We start from the raw sequence: 14,752 nt of genomic DNA on the forward strand, positions 1-14,752 counted from the left end.
ATTAATGACTGCTTCTTGGAGCAATTAGTCCTGGAAACCACAAGAGGAGAGGCAAATCTTGATTTAGTCTGATGTAGAGCACAGGATCTGGTCCAAAATGTGACTACAGCTGAACTGCTCAGTCATCGCAACCATAATGTAATTAAATTTGACATCCTTTTAGGGGAGAAAATATGAAAGAAACCCACCACAGTAGCATTTAACTTCAAAGTGAGAAACTACACAAAAAATGAGGAAGCTAGTTAAACGGAAATCAAAAGTAACACTCATGAGTGAAATGCCTGCAAATACATGGAAACTATTTTAAAACACCATAGTAGAAGCTCAAACTCAATGTATACCCCAAATAAAAACAATTAAGTGGACCAAAAATGTCACACGGCTAAACAGAGTAAAAGAGGCAATTAGAGGCAAAAAGACATAATTTAAAATTGGAAGTCAAATCTTAGTGAGGAAAATAAAGTTTGGCAAATCAAGTGCAAACGTATAATTAGGCAGGCCAAAAAAGAATCGGAAGAGCAACTAGCAAAACCCACAAAAACTAGCAGTAATGTTATTTTAAAACATATCAAAAGCAGGTGCCAAATGATCAGTGGGGCACTGGACGATCAAGGTGTTAAAAGAGCACCCAAGGAAGACAAGGACGTTGCAGAGAAGCTTAAATGAATTCTTTGCAGGATCTTCACTGCAGAGGTGGTAAGGGAGATTCACACACCTCAACCATTCTTTTTAAGTGACAAATTGCCCCAGACTGAGGTGTCAGTAGGAGGTGGTTTTGGAACAAACTGATAAATTAAACAGTAGTAAGTCACTAGGACCAGATGGTCTTCACCCAAGAGTTCTGAAGGAACTTAAATATGAAATTGCAGAACTACTAATTGATATGTAACCAATCACTTATATCAGCTTCTGTACCAGATGACTAAATTAGGGTAGCTATGTAATACCATTTTTTTTAAAAAAAAAGGCTCTAGAACTGATGCTGGCAGTTACAGGCCAGTAAGCCTAACTTTAGTTCCAGGCAGATTGGTTGAAATTACAGTAAAGAACAGAATTATCAGAATATTAGATGAATATGATGTGTTGGGGAAGAGTCAATATGGTTTTAGTAAAGGGAAACCATGCCTCACCAATATATTAGAATTCTTTGAGGAGGTCAACAAACACGTGGACAAGGATATAGTATACTTGGACTTTTAGAAAGCCTCTGACAAGGCCCCACAGCAAAGTCTCTTAAGCAAAGTAACCAGTTATGGGGCAAAAAGAATGGTCCACTCTTTGATCAGAAACTAGTTGAACGACAGGAAACAAATCCTAGCAATAAATGGTCAGTTTTCACAGTGGAAAAAGGTATAGTTGGTTCTCCCAAAGAACTGTACTGGGACCAGTGCTGTTCAGTATATTAATAAATGCTCTGGAAAAAGGGGTAAACAGTGAAATGGCAAAATTTACAGACAATGCTAAATTACTCAAGATGGTTAAGTCCAAAGCAGACAGTGAAGAGTTACAAAGGGATCTCACAAAACTGTGTGAGTAGGCAACAAATGGCAGATGAAATTCAACGTTAATAAGTGAAAAGTAATGCATACTAGAAAACGTAATCACAACTATATATTCAATTTAACTGTTACTTCTCAAGAAAGATCTTGGAGTTACCATAGATAGTTCTCTGAAAACATTGCTCAATGTGCACCAGTAGTTAAAAAATGTTTACAGAATGTTAAGAACCGTAGGGAAAAGAATAGATCAGTGGTTCTCAAACTTTTGTACTGATGATCCCCTTCAAATAGCAAGCCTCTGAGTGTGACCCCCCCTTATAAATTAAAAATACTTTTTTATATATTTAACACCATTATACATGCTGGATGCAAAGCGGGGTTGGGGTGGAGGCTGACAGCTCACGACCCCCCCATGTAAAAACCTCATGACCCCCTAAGGGCTCCTGAACCGCAGTTTGAGAACCCCTAGAACAGATAATACAGATGATAATGCCACTATCTAAATTTATGCTGCACTCATCTTGAATACTGCATTCAATTCTGGTTGCTCATCTCAAAAAATAAACTGGAAAAGGTACAGAGAAAGGCAATAAAAATAATTAGGGGTATGGATCAGCTTCCATGAGAGGAGATATTAAAAAGGCTAGGACTGTTCAGCTTAGAAAAGAGACAACTAAGAGGGGATATGGTAGCGGTCTATACAATCATGAACAGTATGGAGAAAGCAAAGAGGGAAGTATTATTTAGCTCTTTGCATAACACAAGAACCAGGAATCTCCCAATGAAATAATAGGCAGTAAGTTTAAACTAACATAAGGAAGTACTTCTTCACACAACAGTTCATAGTCAACCTGTGGAACTGATTGCCGGGGATGTTGTGAAGGCCAAAACCAGTAACTAGGTTCAAAAAAAAGATTAGATAAGTTCAGAGGATGGGGCTATCAATGGCTATTAGAGAAGATTGTTAGGGACACAGCCCCATGCTCTGGATGTCCCTAAATCTCTGACTGCTAGAAGCTGGGACTGGATGACAGAAGATGGATCACTCAGTAACTGCCCCATTCTGTTCATCACTGCTGTCATAAGCCAGGATAATAAGCTAGATGGACCATTGGTCTGACCCAATATGGCCATTCTTATGAGTTTTCATTTTGTACGTTATTTACAACTCTTCAGTGAATCCAGAAGCTAGTGTCACATCTGAAATTCCAAGTGCAGAGGAGAGACTATTTTTAAAGTTTTAGTAGGAGTTTAGATACTGTCTAGACACAAGGAGTACCAATTTCATTGCGCAGCTTCACAGCAAACTACAAAAATTACTATTAAAGAGTGTAACTGGGCAATGACTCACCAGCTGCACCTCCTGCTGGTTGTCCTTGGGAATTAGCATTCCAGCATCCTGAGCGCCCTCTTCAGGCCGGTGTCTCGCCTTGCTGCTGGCTCCCATGTCCCTCCCAGGACCCCGATGCCCCTTTCACTGGGGGCTGCCTCCTGGCAGTACCCACAGTTCAGGATCTCCCCCTCCCAGGGGAACCCCCCCACACACTATCCCTACCTCGCTTCAGTCGTAGGTTCCTGCCAGTCACCAGCTAGCCCCCATGCCCTGGGGCAGACTGCAGTATGAGCCAATCATCACCAGCAAGGTTGGGTTTGGACCTGCTGCCTTTGCCTACCCGTGGCTGCCCCTGCAACCGCAGTACCTAACAGGCCTCCCCAGGCCTGTAGCCTGGGGCTTTCCTAGGCCGGAGCTCCCTGGCTCCCTTGGCCTTTCCCCCAGCCCTGCTCCAAACTAGGTCCTCTATTCAGGTCTCTGCAGCCAGGTCCCTTCCTCTCAGAGCTAGAGAGAGAGAGTAATCTTGTGGGCCTCTGGCTCACAGCCTTTATAAGGCCCGCTGGGTCTGTTTGGGGCATGCCCTCCCCCTCCCGGCTGCGGCTGTTCTGCCAATCAGCCCAGCTCTTCCCCTGCCCCAGCCCTCTCCCAGGGCTATATTAAACCCTTCTGAGCCTGAGGGGGTGTCCACCCCACTACAAAGAGGCAACATTTATGTGTATTGGCATCAGTTATTTCCTATAGTTTTAGTAAGAATTTGCAATTTTCTAGGTACTTCTGTGTGGTAATGGTGTGTTAACAATGTAGTGACAGTCACTAACTGAAGTACTATGCCTTAATTTAGAATAAAATTGACTCAGCAAGTTACCTTTCACTTTATCTATTTGTGTTTTGTTTATTTTGAAAAAGTCACATCTCCTCAAATGTAGCAAAAGCTGAGGACAGGAAATCAAACTAGTACCCTTTGCAGCATCCACCCTGCCTGATGCTGGGACTGGCACACTTAATTAATTTCTATGTACAAATATGGAAGTTTGCAGGAACGTATGTTGCACAATTGTCTCATAAATACCCCTTTATGAACTGTAGAATTTTGCATACTATCACTTTCCTTAGCTGTTTTTACTTTAAGGGCCTAATCCAAAACTCAGTGATGGCAATGAGAGTCTTTCCATTGAGATGAGTGGGCTCTGAATAAGGCCCCCCCAGCCAAACTCAGTGAGTTTATCCACTATAAATCCTGACCAGTTTAAGGTGTTGCAATGCATATTTAAAATTTATTTCAGATATGTGTGACATTCCCCTCTGGTGTTATCTGGACCGGTGATCTGCTAGGTCACTCTAATCCTTGACTCTGGAAGCCAGCCTTACCCTGCTCTGCTGTGAGAACCCCCACTCCTGCGCTGTTTAAGCACAGCCTCTGGCATCTCAGCTACTCCCAGCTACTGGCAACTGAATGACACTAGCCAATATCTCTGGTCCCAGACACAACCCTAGGAACCTCCATCTTGCACTGTCCAGTTATGCCCGCTGGATGCTGCAAGCTTATATGAGTTCATCAATTTAACAAAGAAATTGATATGTACCAGGCTTGTTATCCCAAGGGGAGTCTCTGACATGCTTCAAACCAAACACACTGCTTCAGGTGGAAAATAAACAAATACCTTTATTAACTATGAAAGATAGATTTTAAGTGATTATAAGTCAAAGCATAACAAGTCAGATTTGGTCAAATGAAATAAAAGCAAAACACATTCTAAACTGATCTTAACACTTTCAGTGCCCTTACAAACTTAGATGCTTCCTCTTACCACAGGCTGGCTGGTTGCCCGTCAGCCAGGCTCTCCTCTTTGATCAGTGCTTCAGTCGCTTGGTGGTGATGTCTATAAATGGAGGTGGAAGAAAGAGAAAGAGCATAGCAAACATCTCTTCCTGTTATCATGTCCTTTCTTCCCTCTTGGCTTTGCCACCCTCCACCCTTCAGAGTCAGGTGAGCATTACCTCATTGCAGTCCCAAACTGACCAAACGAAGTGGGAGCAACTCACTTGAGAGTACAACAGATCCTTTGTTGTTGCCTAGGCCAGTGTCCTTTGTTCCTGTGAGCCTGGACTGGGTTTGTCCCATATATGCCCTGATGGGTTGTGAACTGCCACTCTGTTTCTGGAGAGTTTTTGCCTGGGCTTGCTTTAAGTCAAGAGGACACATTTTCAGCCTCATAACTATATACATGAAATTACAATCTATAACTTTACTATAACAATGATTACTATGACATTACCATAACAACAATGCTCAGTACATCATGAGCCTTCTGAAGACACCCGACATGACAAACTTTGCATTAGATACCATACAATCATATTATAAGGATGAACATGGGGGCGTAGGGTGTTCCCACAAGGTAAAGAATGTCACAATATGTTTTTTTCTACTGTGTATATCTTCATGCAGCTCACCAAGTACCTGATCAGCATGTAGCCCTAATGTAAGTGAATTATACCACCTGGGGAAAGTCAGAAAATATCAACTTAGAAAAGATCAATAAAGAGAAAGACATGATATATTCCGGGGTGAAAAACAGATTACAAGTTATAAAAATGACAGAACCAGAATGCAAGATAGGCATATGGCAACTTGATAGACTCCAGAGACCACGGCAACTATTAAGAAAAGAGATACCTAAAGTAAGAAATGTGTTGGAATAAGTCATGAAAGACTGCAGTATGAGAGGAGTTAATATAAAGTGAACTATGAAAGACACGTATAATATATGAAAATCAAATGGTGTAACATCAACAGAATCAAAGATCCCATTATTCTGGATTTATTATTATGAAAGGAATAATCAGAATTTTAATTAAGACTTTCACTTTGCAATAGATTGATTGTTTGAAAAAGTTTACAGTATGTTGAGTATTTGAGGTACTTCATACAATTTCCAAAATATTCAGGACATTAAAGGATATAGCTTTCCCTACAACTAAACCAATTTTCAGAGGGAAGCAAGAATACTTGTATATAAAATTTATAAGATGAAAAATGGGACAATTACATAAAGAAGCAGACACACTACTGAGAGTAGCAGAGCAAGGGCTAAACAGGGTTCATTAGATTTCTATCTACAGTATTCAGATTTTTTGCACAATATGTAGAAGCAATAGGTTAGATTTTAAACATTCCCTACTGTGAGTTAAACATTTTCAGTTGATTGTTATATAGTTTGTAATGAGATCCTGTAATTTTCATATTTTGATAAGCTCTGGAATTGTTTAATTGGTGATTTTGCACAGCTGATTTTGCACAATGTCTTACTGTAAAATGGATTTTCAAATTCACAGCTGTGAAATATAAACTATGAATTATAGTTAAAGGGACCTCATCTGGAATTTCAGCTTTGGACCTGTGTAATTGGAGTATACCCTGTGAACTCTATCATCTGACCAACTGAAGTTAAATATGCATGGATATAAGGGTAATGCTTTTGGCAGGGTGGGGCTGTGGAGAAGGTAGCTGTGCTAGTATTTTTCATCCAAGCTACTAAGTTTTGTGTTTGGGCAAGTAGTTGACCATCTTCTAGGCCCAGCCTAGACATTTTGGAGCTGCTTGTTGGCCCACATTCCTTGTTAGGACATGAGAGGTTGGGAAGGGGGACTGTTTGGGTTGGTGCTGCTTTACCTCCTGAGCCAGCCGCTCCCCATGTTCATGCCAATGGCAGCTGTGAAGACAGAAGCAGCAGAGTGATAAGTCAGACAGGAGTCAAGCCTACAATCTTCTCACCCACAGTCAGGCACTTAATCTATTGCCCATGTCTGGCAAGTGCTGCAATTTGCTTTATATGTTGACCTTCCTTTAACTCTTTTTTGGTTTATTTCTATGGATTAAAAATGTAGACTTGCCGCTGAGAAGCAGTAAAAGCCAGGAGAAGGGGAGCCAAGATGAGCAGCATCCTGTTTCTAAGTCCCAATACCTCCCGCTGCTAAAGAGGAGGGGAAGCAGTTGCGATTAGATATCATGGAGAAGAAGAAGTCAAACCACCTGGCACCGCTTGTACAAACAAGTCTGGGGCCCTCTGCAAAGCCATTTTATTGGGACCCTCAGGTACAAAACTAGACATTCAGTATTTGAGCTTCTCCACCACACTTTCCTCAGACTCCTAAAACATGCAAAATGGTGATGAAAGGCAAAAAGTGGGTTGGGGGAAAGAAAGTTCAATCCTGTGGAGAGAAATAGATCTTGTGTCCAGAATGCATGTATTTGTGGAGGGAATCAGGGGAACAATGGATAGAAGCTTTCCATTAAACAAGAGGAGAGGGAAACCTGTGATGTCCTTCAGCGATGCACAATAATGGATAAAAAGAAAAGGAGCACTTGTGGCACCATAGAGACTAACAAATTTATTTGAGCATAAGCTTTCATGAGCTACAGCTCACTTCATAAGACATTCTTTCCCCTAGCATCATTCAAGTTATTATTACAACAGAGCTCTACCTGTCTGAAGGAGCTCATACACCACATGGACCTGGAACATGAACAGTAAGCATCCATTAGCATTTCAAGCCATCTCTGGTAGGATGAGGACCCCAATGATTGGGAGGGAAACCCCACAGTTACCAGTTTTGCAGCATTGTTGGAATGGGCCCTGTCTCTGACTTTGGCACCCAGATGTCACATGGGACATCTGTGCAGCTATGGCTATGTCTGTTCCTTTTCTCTATATATGTAACTCAGACCTAAACTCAAATGTAGTTTGGGTAGATGGAGGTGATTGTTGATGTAGGATAGCACTGGGTAGGGACATTGGAGCAGCAGCCAGAGGGATAGCAGGAGGGACTTGGAATTCATCAAAACAACCAGACAAAAGGGTAGAGTGGGGGAAGAGAAAGTAAAATAGCAGATCTAAGAAAATATGAAAACTACAGCAGCTCAATCACTTTCTTGCCCAGTATTTTTCACCTCCTGACCAATCAGTTTATATTTTATCTATTTAGTTTGCTTGCTATAGAGGCTATTGCCTTGTCTTGATATTTAACACACCAAGCATGCATCTGACACTATATAAATGATAATAATGAAATTAAGAAGAGTATATGCTGATAAAAATAGATTCTCTGTATAATAAACGTGCTATAGGAGCAATGTAATGACTATAGAGCTCCATAGCATTGGTATTCTACAACCATATCTTAAGATTTGCTATAACATAGCCTCAGAATCATGAAATACAGTTTAAGGAACTGACATTTCTACTATATCCTACTGTAAGGTTGATCAGACAGATCCTTCAGAAAGATCAATAAAACAAAATTGTTTCATTTTTCTGAAACAGCCCAAAATGTTCTCGATATTGCCTTTCAGTTTGTTCTGTTGCTTTAGTGCAGATATAGGACAAAATGGGTGGGTGGTGGTGGAAGGGAAGCAAGATGATGTGGCATAGTTTTGACCTCTTTTCTAGTGTGTTAGAGGCTAAGGTTCTACCTCTGCAAAAGAAACAGCACATGCAAGCCTTCACGCACAAGAGGAGTCCCATTGAAACTAATTGAACTCAGTGCAAGTAAGGACTGTGAGCATATGCTGCTTTGCAGAATTGGGGCCTGATCTGGCATTCAGTTACAGTACTACAGTGATGATTACCTTAAACGCAGAGAAGGGGACATCATCAACTGGGGTAAATTGTTATAGCTCTATTGACTTTAATGGAGCTATAACAACTCACACCACCTCAGAATCTGACTCTAGAGTCTTCAGCAACCTTTATAAAATAATCAGTCACTGTCTTCTATTCAAGATGTCTATTAATTCACTGACTGACTCGTAAAACCAAACTCCTTTTTAATATAGTGCTGCTATTAAAAACATACTATACATGTATTTAATGAAGAATTAACTTACTAGGAATGTATCTTTTATTTCAACTAGTATTATTTGTATTGGAGCTCACCAAACCAAAGTTTTTACTTACTGGTGAAGGACAAGATTGTGACTTGCCCTGTGTGTCTGCATAAAGATAATAAGAGTTTGTGAAATGCATCTCTACACTCCTCCATTGCCTATTCTCTGTGGGGCTGCCACCCCCCACTCACACAAATACAAGAAGGCAAAGTGAGGCATGACTGAAACCTTAACTCCACTCACCCCACTGTGCCAGCCAATGGATCTGAGTTGATATTGAGGGAGCATAATCTGTTACTGATCTAAATCAGTAGTGGATTACTTCCCTTCCTGGAGCAAGGAATGAGCCTGCAAGGGAACTGTGCTACTCAGAATTGCTAGTCCCTCTTTCCTCTACTCACAGTAGATTGTAAACTGACAGTCTAGTTCCAAAGGTTTTGGGTTAATAGATAACTGTGGAATGGCGATGTGTACAGGGACCTATGTTGATGTGGAGAGAGGAGTGAATTATCAGTTCTGTATGAGGACAATTTTCTGGCTCTGTGGGGTATTTCTTGTCTTGAGATGTTAAGTTCCGACTGTATCATTTTTTCTCTCTAATTGTTTGTCTCACTTTGCTTTGGTCCTTTTTCTTACAACACAAACCATTAAATAAATATTGTGTGATGATTGTGATGCTCCCCCAGGGTAACCAGAGTTGTGAAGCACCTCACCACTACCTGCCCTTAGCGTGAGGAAGTATTTTCTAGGCCTGCTGTAGATCAGCTCCCTGAAACCACCATCCTCTGGCAGCACAAGCATGACCTTCCAGGCCTCCACAGGCCTTGCTCTCTCTGTGCAGGTAAGTGATAGATGCACACGAATCCTCGAGTCTCTGGAGCATTTCCTACAGTGTCCATCCCCTTATCCACTGAACACTCACAGAATTACCAGGCCCACTGTCCCCAAAGGAACAGTACACACCAGCTTATAAAATTTAAGTCAGGGCCAGCACTTTGCTTAACACCATAGCACTTAGATATATTTATAGTGAAAGCAAGAATAAGTTTATTATCAAACATTAGAGACGCGAGTAATAGTGAGTAAGAATATTGGAAACAAATGGCTACATATAAAACAAAATCATAACACACTTTCTAGAAACTAAACTTAACTAACAGGTTCACCTTCCGTCTACAGAAGCTTTTCTCACCCAAAATTCTCTCCAGAGTTTTCAGCCAAGTCTGGTTGTGACCCTTTTTTCATGAAGTAAAAGTGCTGTTCATTCACTTCCTCAGTGAGGGATGCCAGGATGTCTCCATTGTCCCCCAATATACACAAGCAACCTTTGATGAGTACCTCAAGATTGGGTTCTCATCCCCCTTGACTTCTGTGTTTGCTTCTTCCTGTTACTTTTCTACCTTTGAAGTTTTTACTATCCTTCATTAACATTCTGTTCAGTCTGGTGATAGGAGATCCATTGTGAACTATAGAATACTTTATTTACTTGTAAACCGCCAGCTAAATGAGCATTTCTCGTCTGAAAGCAAACTTGTTTTCCATCTTTGCTGGTGACCAGTCCCTAGACAAAGACGTTTAAGAATAGAATTTTCAGTGTGTAACTCCTTACACAACATCTGTACATGCACTTCGCAATGATACTGTTGACCAGTATGACTCCGAATATTATTTGAGACCTCACATGAAACTCTTTGTTGAACTAGAATGTACTTGCCAGACTAAGAGGTACCTGTAACTCTTCTGCACCCCTTGCAAGTTAGCATTAACAGGTTCTTGGGTCACAGTGATGTGATTCATACAACTTTATCTTTTACTTACTTTTGCTCTTTTTTTCTTATTTCACTTGAGTTGTGAATTAGTTTCTCTTGTTTTCCTTAATACAATAAATGTACATAACAATTAAAACAATCCACCCTGAGTTGCTTGGCCTAATTAAGAGCAACAAAAATGATTAAAGGTCTAGAAAACATGACCTGTGAGGGAAGATTGAAAAAATTAAGTTTGTTTAGTCTGGAGAAGAGAAGACATAACAGTTTTCAAATACATAAAAGGCTGTTACAAGGAGGAGGGAGAAAAATTGTTCTCGTTAACCTCTGAGGATAAGACAAAAAGCAATGGGTTTAAATTGCAGCAAGGGTGGTTTAGATTGGACATTAGGAAAAACTTCCTAACTGTCCGGGTAGTTAAGCAGAGGAATAAATTGCCCAGGGAGGTTGTGGAATCTCTATCATTGGAGATTTTTAAGAGCAGATTAGACAAACACTTGTCAGGATGGTCTAGATAATACTTATTCCTGCCTTTAGTTCAGAGGACTGAAGTAGAAGACCTCTTGAGGTCCCTTCCAGTCCTCTGATTGTCCTAATGTTTAACTAACATTAATCTAAATTAGGAGTAACTCCACTGAAATCAATGATGTTACACTTCATCTCCTCTTGACAGATGAATCAGGTCTGCTGTTTCTGCTCGTGCTGTTGCTAACCAGTCATTTTAACTGGTTGAAATTAGAGAAGCCCTAGATCAGCACATAGTGATGAAAATTCATTCATAATTTATCCATCCAGGAATAATATCCATGTTTTAATCTAATAGAATATTCCTCTCTTAACTCTTCAATGGAATGTTATGCTGAGCAGAAAAAAAATGTTGCTTTCATCTCTAGGGAGCAAAAATCTATATTGAATATGGTGAAATGAAACATCTAATTGATTATTCATAAGTTCAAGAATAACCAGCTACATGCAAGAGAACATTTAATGGTTCTCTTTTACATAAAGATTATGTTCAAAAAGTTACAGTCCTGACCTCTCATGCAGAAACTTTTTGAAACTGAAACAAATTAATATTTGTTCACCAGACTGCTATGCATTTTTAATATCAAAACTATAATGACCAATCACAGCTTTGACTTATCTTTCTATAGATAGATTTGTATGAATGAGAATGTTAGCAAGTGAAAGGCAGAATGATCTAACTTTTTTGTGGGAGGGGGCCTTATACACCTTTTAGTGTCATGAATTTGGGATGACTGCTTGTGATATGACTGGGCTCACCAGTGGTACTCCCTAGTGGTTGGATCCCTGAGTCACAACTCTCCCCTGTCTCTAGCATTCCCTGCCTGTGGTCACTCCAGCATGGTGATGGTCTCTCCTCCAGTAGACAGTAACTTGGCCCTTCAGCCAGGTCATCACTGATGTCTACCTCTTTCTGGGTAAGAGTCCGAAAAAGTATAGAAGTCCAACATCCCCACAAAGGCGTTTCCATCCCAAGTCCAGGCCCCCACAGGCCTCACACCCTTACTTCAGGGATTACAGTGTCTTTACCTCCCTAATGTCAAGGTGGGATTGTAGAGCTGGTGGGTAGAGGAGCCTGGGCCCTCCCTCTCTACCAGGCTCTGACTGAGGGCCCTACAAGTGGCAGCAATATCAAACACTAAAAAGTGCTGCAAGGTTGCCTCCCTGGGCCATTTCCTACCACTTACTCTCCAAGTCCAGGACATGGTCACTGTCTCACAAACAATCCAAGAAAGGATAGAGGAAAAGGTTCTTTAATCCTTAAGGACAAACTAGTCTCGTCTCCTAGGCCCGGGGTAACAGATGCTAGTGGACCCCCCCTTCCCTGCCGCAAGGTCTCCCACTATGCCTGTGCTCAGAGATCTCAGGATGGGTCCATACCCCATCCCTATATTCTGTCTGTTCCTGTTCTTGCTCCACCCCTGCTTTCTGGGCTACATGGCTCTTTTAAACTCCTCCTCTATCTGGAGCAGGCTCTAGAGATCTGGTGGAGTGGGACCCATTTAGTCCCAAAGCTGCTCTTTAGCCCCTTCAGTACACAGCATGTGGTTTATATACCCCATCACGCTGCTTTATTCACAATCATTTGCACTTGTGACTAATCCCATGCAGGCTGGGACCTTAAAGCTATGCAAAACATGACATTTCTGTTGGAAGGATTTTGTCAGTTTCACCTTGTCTAAGTTTCTACTAACTAAGGTTTATTTTGAGTTTTCAGATTTGAATCCAAAACAAAAGTCAAACTCAGGCCTAACCATAGATGTTTACCCAGGCTGCGATTAAAACCATGTGAATCTCTTGAGTTTTACACAGGATCTCCACTCAATGCTATCTTTTCGTGTGACCGTAAGAGCATGCCATCACCAGAGGGCAAGAGGCTGCCTGGTCTCTAGCAGTGAGTTTCAGCTGGCTTTACCAGTGTGCCCAAATTCATTGATGTCATGATCTTTATTTAAAAAGGGTCATGTAATATATCATAGGAAAACTAATGACACATTGATAAAATATTTGTATCTAATACTATGTGTGGAGTTACGGATATTTTCTGATATTATTTTTTAAATTCTGTTTTTAATGAAGTAAAAACTGGTTTGCCAAGGTCTTGCATACAAAGGAAGCTGGACTGACCAATGACAATGGGAGTGCAATTTACATGTGCAGTAAACAGAAAGTTTACAAGACAGTTGGGCAGTCAGCATGTACAGATCCCAAAGGGCTGTGTATTTGCTTGTGTGACCAGCCTGGTCATCAGGCAGACACAATGAAGGAATATTTACATGCAAGATAAACAAAGCCATCAGTACAGCAGTTGGGGAAAAGATGATCACTTAACAATCTCAACAGAGGATGGAGATGGGACACTAGGAAGTCTTCCTGCCTCTTAAAAAAAGGGTCAATGAATTTTGAGAGATATGCTTTTCAAAGGTTTACTGGATTTAAAGGGAGGGGCAGAGAACCCCCAAGTTATCCATCATGTGAAGGACTAAAGAGGCCAGAGCCATTGAGATCACAGAAAGATGGGTCCTTCAACCAAGGGGGTTGAAATCTCTGGAAAGTGAGAAACCTGCTGAGACAAAGACTGTTACTCTTTACAATTAAGTTTTAGTCTTACAAGTGTATTTCTACTTTTGTTTGTTTATAACTCTTTCTAACCTTTATTCCTTCTTCTTTGTATCACGACCTATGACTTTTGATTCATACACTATTTTACTTTCTACTACAAACCAGTCAGTCCTTTGATTAAAATAGAGTTTGTTAACACCAGGAAGGTGGTAAGCTGCTGATGTACTGTTTCTTTAAAAGGGAACAGAGAACTTAATAACTTCTCTAAATGTAGCAGGAGAGGGCTGGCCACTTGAGGGCAGACACATTTGGGGAAATTTTGGGGTGGGAGTGGGGAGCTCATTCGTCCAGTTTAAAGCGGGACAGTCCTAGTTTTGTGGAGAACTGTCTCTGTCCTCTAGATTTCAGAGTGGTAACCGTGTTAGTCTGTAGCAGCAAAAATAATGAGGAGTCCTTGTGGCACTTTAGAGACTAACAAATTTATTTGGGCATAAGCTTTCGTGGGCTAAAACCCACTTCATCAGATGCATGGAGTGGAACATACAGTAGGGAGGTATAAATATACAGCATATGAAAAGATGGGAGTTGCTTTACCAAGTGTGTGTGTGTGGGGGGGGGTCAGTGCTAACGAGCCAATTCAATTTAAGTTGAAAGTAGGCAATTCTCAACTGTTGACAAAGAGTGGAAATCACTTTTTTAGTGTTAGTGAGGCCAATGTAAACAAAGTGGCCCCTTTGAAACAGTTGACAAGAAGGTGTGAGTATTTAGCAAGGAGAAATTAGTTTTTGTAAAAACAATGAGGAGTATTTGTGGCACCTTAGAGACTAACAAATTGATTTAGTTTCTGTAGTGACCCATCCACTCCCAGTCTCTATTCAAGCCAAATTTGATGGTGTCCAGTTTGCAAATTAATTCCAGTTCTGCAGTTTCTCGTTGGAGTCTGTTTTTGAAGTTTTTTTGTTGAAGAACTGCCTCTTTTAAGTCTGTTATTGAGTGACAGGGAGATTGAAGTGTTCTCCTACTGGTTTTTGAATGTTGTAATTCCTGATGTCAGATTTGTGTCCATTTATTCTTTTGCGTAGACACTGTCCTGTTTGGCCAAGGTACATGGCAGAGGGGCATTGCTGGCACATATCACATTGTTAGATGTGCAGGTGAACGAGCCCCTGATGGTGTGGCT

This window comes from Eretmochelys imbricata, chromosome 4 (genome assembly GCF_965152235.1).
Source record: "Eretmochelys imbricata isolate rEreImb1 chromosome 4, rEreImb1.hap1, whole genome shotgun sequence".
Classification (NCBI taxonomy): domain Eukaryota; kingdom Metazoa; phylum Chordata; order Testudines; family Cheloniidae; genus Eretmochelys; species Eretmochelys imbricata.